Raw genomic sequence first — 10,819 nt, 5'->3', positions numbered from 1 at the left:
TTAGATATGGCAAGGTTTCATGTTAATGATTCCGGACGAATAAATGTCCATGCAAGAATTGTATGAATTCAATTTGGGAAAAGATAGATATTGTGGAACGACATCTATGAACATATGGAATATCTCCCTCATATTATGAATGGGTATTTCATGGAGAGCCAGTAAACTTATCTAGAAGTCATACAAGTCATTCAATACATGATGTTGAAGTAGATAGTATAGAGAGTAATGCTGTCAAAGAAAATGAGATGTTGAATCTTATAAATGATTTACAAGTTCCAATTGAAAACGAAAATGCAAATGAAAGAAGGATTGAGAATAATGAAATGTCCTTTAATGGTCAAAAAAGAGATACCACGAACTTATTCGAGGATTTAATGACCGAAGTACGTAATGAATTATACCTTGGGTGTTCGCAATTTTCGTCCTTAAACTTTTTAGTCAAGTTTATGCATATCAAAGTTTTGAACGGCTGGAGTAACAAATCGTTTGACATGTTGCTGGAATTGTTAAAAGCAGCGTTTCCAGCTGGCACCTCTATACCTACTTCCTTTTATGAAGCCAAGCGAAAATTGCGTGATATAGGCCTAGGTTATGAGTCTATTCATGCGTGCAAATATGATTGCTTATTGTATTGAAAAGAGTTTGCAGATTTGCAACAATACCCTGTTTGTGGTGAGTCTCGGTACAAAGTTAATGATGGCAAGGGTAAAAAAATACCACATAAGAAATTACGTCATTTTCCATTGATACCGAGATTAAAACGATTGTTTGCATCAAAAGAAAGCGCTTCTGACATGAGATGACATAAAGATAAGCGAGTTGAAACGGAGGATGTATTGCGACATCCAAATGATGCAGAGGGGTGGAAACATTTTAATCATGAATTCCTTCATTTCGCTTTAGATCCTCGAAATGTTCGTTTGGAATTAGCTTCAGATGGCTTCAATTCGTTTGGAAATATGAGCACTTCTTATAGTATGTGGCCTGTGGTGATAATTCCTTATAATTTGCCCCCTTGGAAATGCATGAAGGAAACAAACTTCTTCATGTCTTTGCTCATACCTGGTCCAAAATCTCTTGGAAAAGAAATTGATGTTTACTTGCAACCGTTGATTGAAGAGTTGAAAGAGTTGTGGACAATTGGTGTGCAAACTTATGATTCTGTTGCTGGTGAGTTTTTTCCAACTATATGCTACCTTATTATGAACGATTAATGACTTCCCTGCATACAGTGACTTATCTGGGTGGAGTACAAAAGGTTATCAAGCATGTCCAATATGCAAAGAAGATAACTCATTCTTCGGGATAAGAGGGAAAATATAATTTATGGGACATCGATATTATCTTCCAGAGAATCATAGTTGGCGTCGAAGTAGACAACATGATGGAAAAGTTGAACGTAGACCACCACCAGTCATAATGAATGGAGAAGAGATATTACAACAAATAAATATGCTAAACTTTTCTGTGCTTAGCAAACATCCATCGTGTAAACGATACTTCCATATTTTTTTCCAACTGGACTAAAATCGGACTAAAACAAATATTTTTTTCCAACTTCCATATTGGTTCAGACTATTGTTACAACATAAATTGGATGTAATGCATATTGAAAAAAAACATATGCGACTATTTGGTGGGCACATTGTTAAATATTGAGGGAAAGACAAAGGATAGAACGAACGCTCGATTAGACTTACAAGATTTAAAGATAAGAAAGGACCTACACTTGATACAGGTCGATAACATATTTGTAAAACCACACGCAGTATACACATTAACAAATGGTGAACGAATTTCGTTTTGTAAGTATTTGAAATCAGTGAAATTCCCTGATGGATTCATATCTAACATATCACAATGTGTCAATGAAAAAGATGGAAAAATATCGGGGCTGAAAACACACGACTGTCATGTATTGCTTCACAGACTACTCCCTATTAGTATTTGAGTATACCTACCGAAGAACATATCCACTGCTATTGTTGAGTTGTGTACATTCTTTTGCGACTTATGTGCAAAGACAATATGTATAAGTGATTTGAACAGACTACAAGCAGACATCATAGTCATACTTTGTAAATTTGAGAGAATATTCCCACATGCCTTTTTCGATGTAATGGTACACCTTGCAGTTCATCTACCATATGAAACCAAAGTGGTGGGTTCAGTTAGTTACAGTTGGATGTATCCTATTGAAAGAAGTTTACAAACATTAAAACAATTTGGATGGAACAAAGCACATCTCGAGGAGTCTATAGCAGAAGCATATGCAATGAATGAATCATGGAACTTCTGCTCACGATATCTAAGTGGGATTGAAACGAGATTCAATAGAGATGAACGAAATGATGATGACATTCCCGATCACGAGATATTTGGTGAATTTGAATTATTTAGGCAGAGGGTATGACCATTAGGGGCGTCAACTTTACCGACGCTATCAGCGGAGGAAAAGCGTATTGCACATTTGTACATTCTCAACAATTGTAAAGAAATAACGGACTATCGCAAGTATGTTTCAAACTTTTTCCTTTTCTAAATTCTAGGGTATCTCCTTTGATATAACATTTAAATGATCAATTTTGAAGGCAACATTTGAGGTTAATTCATCGTGAAGCTCAAAGCGCCTCTGACATATATATAAAACATCAACATAAATTTTCCAATTGGTTCAAATCTCAGGTATACATAGTCATTTTGTAGGCAACAGTTGAGGGATGATTCATTTTTCGTATTCATTTTTAATGTATAAGTAATTATCAGGTTCTACAACGGCGCGAGAGAGAAGATATCTCCGATGATTTATTTTCACTTACAATGGGACCTTCGTCTGAGGTGCGCTCTTACAATGGATGCATTGTTAATGGGGTACGGTTTCACACTATAGAGCGTGATAATCGTCAAGCTACACAAAATAGTTGAATCCTAATGGCCGGGGAGATCAGTGAGAACACAAGTGTGGATGACAATTTATACGGTGTTGTAGACGAAGTATTAGATTTCCAATATGCAAACAGAAGACGCGTTTTCTTATTGAAGTGTAGATGGTTTGACACAGATAACAACAAAAGTAATAGAACACATGTGGATTTAGGATACAAATCGATCAATACATCACACTTTTGGTATGTCGACGAGCCTTTCATCTTTGCTATCCAAGCACAAGAAGTCTTTTACATTGATGACATTAAACATGGTAGCAATTGGAAAGTTGTTCAAGTAATCCAAAATAAATGAATATGGGATGTATCGGAAGTAGATGATGTTGAAAATGCACAACTAGATTTACTAGAAATTGTTGGTGGTGTTCGAGTGGATGAAACCATTGAGGAGGTTACTTTATGCAGAGTTGACATTGATCCTACAGTTGTGGAAAGACCAATTATTGTACATGGCGATCATGACTTCATAAACGATGATGATGAAGAACAATTATCTCCCAATAACAGTTCAAGTGCTGATGAATAATTTGAATTAGATTACGATGATGAGTAATGATGTATCTACTCAATTCTCTTTTTCTCTAGCTTACACGTATTTATTGTTAATTTAATATTGTTTTCTCTTTTTTGTGTTTGTATAGATACGATGTCAATTCTTAATAGGCAACGGGAGGCTGATGAAGAATTCCAAGAGTTATATCTAGGCAACATGGTATCTTTTGTGGGTGATACTTCAGGTTAGTATATTTTGAAATATATTTTGTTAACTGAAATGCATCATAAATTGTTTTAAATTTTTTATTCTTCAGATAGTAGCTCAACATCCAATCGGAATAAACGAGAGCATTCACGTAACATCGAGTTGGAAAAATACGTCCAAAAACATGGAAGAATTACAATCATGATAAATGAGGGGGAGACGACACCGATATCTCAACATTCGGTACGATTTAGTAATGCAATCGACATTGCCGTGAGATCTGCATTTCTAATACGTTGTCGTACTTTTGCTGAGGTTCCAAATGAGTTCATAGAATTGGCTAAAAGTCAATTATTGGTAAGTAATTATAAGTTTATTCTTTTACAGTCTTAAACATCATCTATCTAATTCTTCCCTCCCTCTTTTGTAGGCTCATTTCGAACTTGATCTGTCCAGTCAACGACTTAACCGTTTTATAGAACATCAAATGCAAAACTCCTTCAAAGAATTTAGAGCAGATTTGCACAGATATTCAGAAAATATGGAGATCCTCAGCAAGCAAGTGCCAGTTTGTGAGGGTCGAGAAATAGGACGTGTTGACCTATTTAGGGAAACACACTCTAAAGGTGGCAAGTTTGTGAACGAGGCAGCTGAAAATGCACATGTAACATTTTTTGCTTTACTGTCGTGTTTTTTTTTTCACTTTTAACTTTAGTCGCTCTTTCTTACCCATTTAATTATTATGTCTAGCATCAAATGTTGGAATTACAATCCAGTCTCAGTCTAGAAGGTTCTCAACCACTAACAGAGGATGAAATCTATGAGACGATTTTGGGTAGACGACCCGGATATTCAAAAGGTCTAGGTTAGGGCCCTAAGCCTAAGTCAAGAAGAAGTAGCATTTCATCAAGCTCGTCAACTACTCAAGGAACGGAAACGGGAATAGAGGAATTGAAAGTCAATTTTCAACAGTCTCAGTCGAGGATTAAGGAACTTGAAGACGTTCAGAAAAGAATGCAAGAGGATCATGCAAGACAAATAGAAGAAATGAAAAAAATGATTGAAGACATGGTACGATCACATAGAGGAGACCCATCAAATTAGTTTTAATTACTACATTATTTAGTTGTCTAATATGTTGCTATCCTGCAGTTATGATAGCAAAGTTTAGTTATGTCTTAAGTAGCTTTATGATAATTAAAGAATTGTTGGCTATCTTACAGTTATGGTAGCCAAACAACTGGATTTTGATGTGTTTTTTGTTGGCTCTCTCCTTGCCTCCTTTTTTTTACTTCGCTCTCTCCTTGCCTCTCGATCTCTCCCTGTATCTCGCTCTCTCCCTGAATCTCGCTCTCTCCCTGTTCTCGCTCTCTCCCTGTATCTCGTTCTCTCCTTCCCTCTCGCTATCTCCCTATATGAAAGAGCTGAGAGCTTTGAGTCTTATCATTATTGTTTTGAGTTTGTCTTCGCTTCTCTTCCTCCATGATTCCCTAATGGAAGACTGACCTACTCTTGACACACTGCATATTCACATTCCCTGGGACCAAAACTTTTTTTTTTTTTTTACTTTTTATTCAACTGTATCTCGCTCTCTCCTTGCCTCTCACTCTCTCCCTGAATCTCTTTTCCCCTCGCTTTATGTGAGTTTCCTCTTCTCTTACATTTTTCATTATCTTAACTTTTTATGTATTTATGAATGTTTACGAAGTTTAATGTGTTGTTTGGGGGGGGGGGGGGATGTAAAATTTGGGTAAACCATTTAGGGGAATTAAATTTGAGTTTTATATGTGTTGGTCATCATTGTTTACTCCTTTTGTATGTTTTTGATGTTCAGGAAGTTCCATATTTGTTGTGGGGGGTGGGTAGAGTTTCATTACATCCGTCTTGTCTATTTTGTGTATTTATGAATGTTTACGAAGTTTAATGTGCTGTGAGGAAGAGAAGGGGAGGGGGAGGGGTTGTAAAATTTGGGTTAAACCATTTTGGGGACAAATTTGAGTTTTATGTATGTTGGTCATCATTGTTTACTCGTTTTGATGTTCATTACCACCCGTATTAGAGTTTGAACGTGTTGTGGATGTTTATCGATATAACATTTCAATGTTTTTGTTTTATTGTAGAATGCAGTTCGGAGATGAGCTGAGACAATTGTTGAAGATGCTGTGTTCGAGAAGTGTTCTAGATGTTGTTTTGATTTTACTTCGTTTATGTATTTGTGATATGAATGTTTATCGATTTCGTTTGGATATTGTAATTTCTAGTATCGACTTCGTTTGGATATTGTAATTTTTTACTTGTTAAAAAATGGACTTCATTTTCGTTTTTTAGTTATGTGAATCTTTATTTGGTATAATATGTTTTACAGGTTTTCAGATCAAATTTTAAAAAATTACAAACGATATATGACGTCGGGAGAAGTCAGATTTTCTGTAGTGTATGTAAATGATTGAATGAAGCGCTAAACGATCGTGTAAATGACAGTTGACTAGAGCTAGATGATTGTGTAGACGACAGGTGAAGAGCTAAACGATCGTATAGACGATTGGACGTGAAACTAAATGATCGAGTACAAAATGCGATAGGAACTATACAATCGTGTAAACGATACTTCAGTAAATACTAAATGATCGTAGAGATAAGTAAAAAGGATACAGGAATTTAAGTGGTTTGGCCATAGGCCTAGTGCAAATCGGGAGGTTATCTTTTATTATTTCTTCAAAGTATTACAGAACGAATGTCTTGCTATCTCTCGTTTTCTTATTCTCTCTTACATTAGAAAGATGTCAACAACGATTCTACTGCCTTCAATGATGTTCTTCTTGATTTCAAGTCTTTCTGTAACATTGGAGACTAAGAATGTGAAGGTGGAGAACAGGCAAGGGCAGCGGGAGTTAGTGGCAGCCGCTGTCACCTTGACAGCAGCGACCTTGGCAACATCAGCAATGGCGGATGAGCCACCACGTGGCTCTTCCGAAGCCAAGCAGAACTATGCTCCAATTTATGTCACAATGCCTACTGCCCGTATTTGCCGCAAGTGATATCAAGAGATGTTTTTCTCCGTTCTCTTTCTTTTTTTCTTCTTGTCTGTTAAACCCTTTCATTTGGTTTTAGACTTTGGAGTTTGCTTGTAAAATAAAAGAAAGCTATGAATTACCATGAATCTCTCCTTTCATGACTTTTTCTTGTTTTTGCTTCCACAATCTTAAAGTTCATTTTCTTTTTTTTTTTTTTTTCCTTTACTTTTCATTTTGAAACGGATTTTTTCTTCTTTTTTTTTTTTCAATTTCTTCATACATACTCATCCATATCCGTCGGTATTGCATGCAGTCGTCTTGCGGAGGAGCAAAAGTCGTGGTGGAAGAATCATCCCTAGGGGGTATTCATTCTTGTTTTGCTTTCTCTTCTCTTTGGGGAAGGACACTAGATTTTGTTTTAATTTTTCTCACAATTTTTCTTGTATTTTATTAGGGTTTTGTTGTAAAATCGGAGACAATGCCTGATGGGGCTGTGATTTTGATGATTTGGCATTGCATTATTCTTGGGAAAGTTGAGGTATGGTTTTGTCTTGCAATTCGTGGATGTGTTTTGTATTCGGGTCTTGATTTATCGATTGATTGTTGTTTTGGATGTATTGCAGTTGATGCCTAATTACAACATGGATGCTTTCATGTTTTGAATCTTGCAATCAGTAATCAACATTCAATCACCAACTTATTTTTTAAGTAAATAATCGGATAACAATAGACATAATTGGCAATCAATATCGGATAATAACCAAACAACAATCAGATAATAATCAAACAACAAGTAGATAGTAATAAAACAACAATTAAATAGTAATCGATATCATTGACAATCAAATAACTATTAATATCAAATAGTAATCATATAACATCATTAGCATATAACAAATTAGTTTCATTAGCAATTAAGATAAGATGACAATCAGATGACAACCAATATCCAATGACAATAACATAGCAACCATTATCAAATTGTATTAAGTAACATTAAGAATTAGTATCAAATAGTAATCAAGTTGTAATTAGATAACTATCGGTATTATTGGCTAATTATCATATAGTAATTCGAAATATAACAATCATAACAATCACATAACAATCAAATTCTAGGCGAAAGTCACTGAATTAGTGAGGGCATTTTTTACTTTTCCAGTTCAGTGTCTAATTTAAAACTACTAACTATGTGACAAAAAATAGAAGACAATCAAAGGCAATCAAACACTACGAACTAATTGACAAAAAAAAAAAAAACGTAATCAAACGGCAATATAAAAAACTACTAATTATGTGTCAAAGTTTAGAAGGTAATCAGACAATAATCAGAAGGCAATCAGGAGACAATCAGATGACACTATCATAAACAACTATCAAAAAATAGAAGGTGATTAGATGAAAAATGGCGACCATGTGGATATTAGACGACATTATCATAAACAACCAACCACATGTCAAAAAATAGAAAGTTATCATATGACAATTAGAAGGCAAGTAGTTGACAATATCAAAAACTAGTAACTATGTGTCAAAAAATAGAAAATAATCAGATGACAATCAGTAGATAATCAGATGATCATTAGAAACCTAACTAATTGACAAAAAATAGAAGGTAATCAGATAATCAAACAACAATCACATAATAATCAAATTCCAAACGTAAGTCTATGAATCAACGAAGCAAAACGTAAGTCTATGAATCAACGAAGGCATTTGCTGCTTTTACTAAATTTGTGTGGATATGGGCCTAATTTTTATCTCATTTTGACATGTTTGTAAATGCCCTTTTATTTATTTAAGCATCCTAATTTCGACAATAATACTTTTGTTTCCAAAAGTTGAACTAATTCACTCACTTTTTTTTCTCTCCCTAAAATTAAAACCAATTTTTTAAAATATATATTACATTAAACATATTCAATCATCTTTCAACTAACACTTCATTAAGAGTAGATGTTTAAATACATGCCATAAAACAATAACTATTATGATTCTTATTTAATATTCTATTAAAAAATATTGAGTGATAATATTAAAATTTTTAAGTAACATGTAATTGGTAGTGAATCATTATAAATGAGAGTGAAACATACCATCATACTTAAACATTTAACGTAAAAATTATATGTTAATTGAGCAAATAAAAAAAGAAAATTTGTTTGAGAATATCAGATTCATAGATTGCTATTTTAACTTTAAGGAAAAGGTTGATTTTCTATATTTAATATCAAGTCGAAATTTCTTTTAATAATTTTGGCACGATTTAAATTACCTAATATATTATATATGATTACCAAGGACAATACATTAATAAGATACAATGTGAGAGTGAGATTCAATTTTGGCAATTGTGTGTGTGTTTTTTTAATAATAAATTGTTATATTCATCTCAAGACAATGACACAAAATCTCATTTTCATTAATGCTTGCTTTTGGCTTTTTACTTTACTTGAGACAAAAAAAAGAATAATAATTGTTTAATTTGTACAAATGCATGAATCATTTTTACAAACGTTATACACTTCTTTGTTCCTATGCCTTGTCATTAGTTTTATATTAATGAGAAAAGATCTTCTTAATGACCCAATTACGACGTAAAATCTTCTCTTGATTTCAAGAATATATATTGTCTTAATCAAGTTCTGTATCACTATGATATTCCAATTGAATTTTTCTTTATATATGTATATATATATATAATGTATATATGTATATATGTATGTATATATGTGTATATATATATATGTATAAATGATGTATAGTAGAGGTGTATAGCGGTCAGTTGGAGTTGGTTTTTCGACCAAACCGTCAATAAAACGACAATGGTCGATTTAGTAAATGTGCAAACAGGTTATCTGTCGATTTTATTTTTTAATTTTTTTAAATACTTGTCAGTTTGGATTTTGCCCAAACTAATGTCGACTAAGCCCTCCTCTTCTCCAACCAATCATCTTCTATCCGATCGATTTATCGATCGACTCGATTTTTAGGTCTATCATGCTCACCCTTAATATATATAGTAACCCTATTATATTTTGTAATATGCATCTTCTAATCTCTAATTTTATATTGTAAAAGCTCTTCTACCATTTTCGATATTAAATAGATTTTTGTTTTTCAGATAAGATATCAAACGAATCTTGTGATAGGCAACATAAAAATTAAAAAAGAAAAAAAAAGGAAAAGAAACTATATAAAAATGGAATGTTGATATACATCAATTAAATGTAAAAAATCTTCATGATAAATATTTACGAAAGCTAGGTTAAATAAGAGATGATTAATATGTGCTCTATGAGATGAGACTAATATATATATATATTTTTTTTATAACAAAAGTGCGGTATAGATATTTGAACTCTTCTTTGCTAACTTTCTATCAAAATAAAGAAGAAATGGGTAGTAATATAGTCCATGACTAGAACGGTAGGACCACCTAAGACTGGTGAAAGTCCATCGTTAACATAAGTTATTGTAGGAATGACCACTCAACTTTATATCCGTCTACCTTACTCATGTCTCACTTAATGATCGAGAAACATCACTTACGACTCCTTTTGTTTTTAGGAAAATGTAACACTCATGATTAATAATAACATTATAAGTGACAAATCAACCTGTAATAAAAGTTTATTAGAAATAAAGATAATGCTATTAAGGATGTATTGCGATCAATTAGCCAAAACTTTAGTTACAATTACTAACCTTAAACTAAAGAGTACATGTCAATTATTGTATATCTATGATGTTAAAAAAAAAAAAAAGTGTCCCATAGATATGTTAATTTATTGATCCTCAACCTAGACCTCCCATCATCATTTTGTATCTTTGTCCATAAAAAGGTAAATAATAATAACAATAATAATATTAATTCTATGGTGCTATGAGATATTTGGTTAGATTTCCTTTTGAATCGAATCATACATATAATAGACCAAATTCTTTGAATTATGTGCTTTTTTTGCTGTCTTTTTAATATGATTGTACACCCATATATCATAGTCATGACATGTAGAAATGACTTTCCTTTATTGTCAAATAGGTTTCACTTTTTTAGGGAGCTGCAACATTTTCCCATCCAAAAACGACATTGCATTAGCTAGCTAGGGGCAGCTCAACTTTCTTTTAATTACTTTTCTTTTATGTGTATATAT

This window comes from Benincasa hispida, chromosome 7 (genome assembly GCF_009727055.1).
Source record: "Benincasa hispida cultivar B227 chromosome 7, ASM972705v1, whole genome shotgun sequence".
NCBI lineage: Eukaryota > Viridiplantae > Streptophyta > Magnoliopsida > Cucurbitales > Cucurbitaceae > Benincasa > Benincasa hispida.
The sequence above is the reverse complement of the archived record's forward strand: the minus strand, read 5'-3'. Positions refer to the sequence as shown.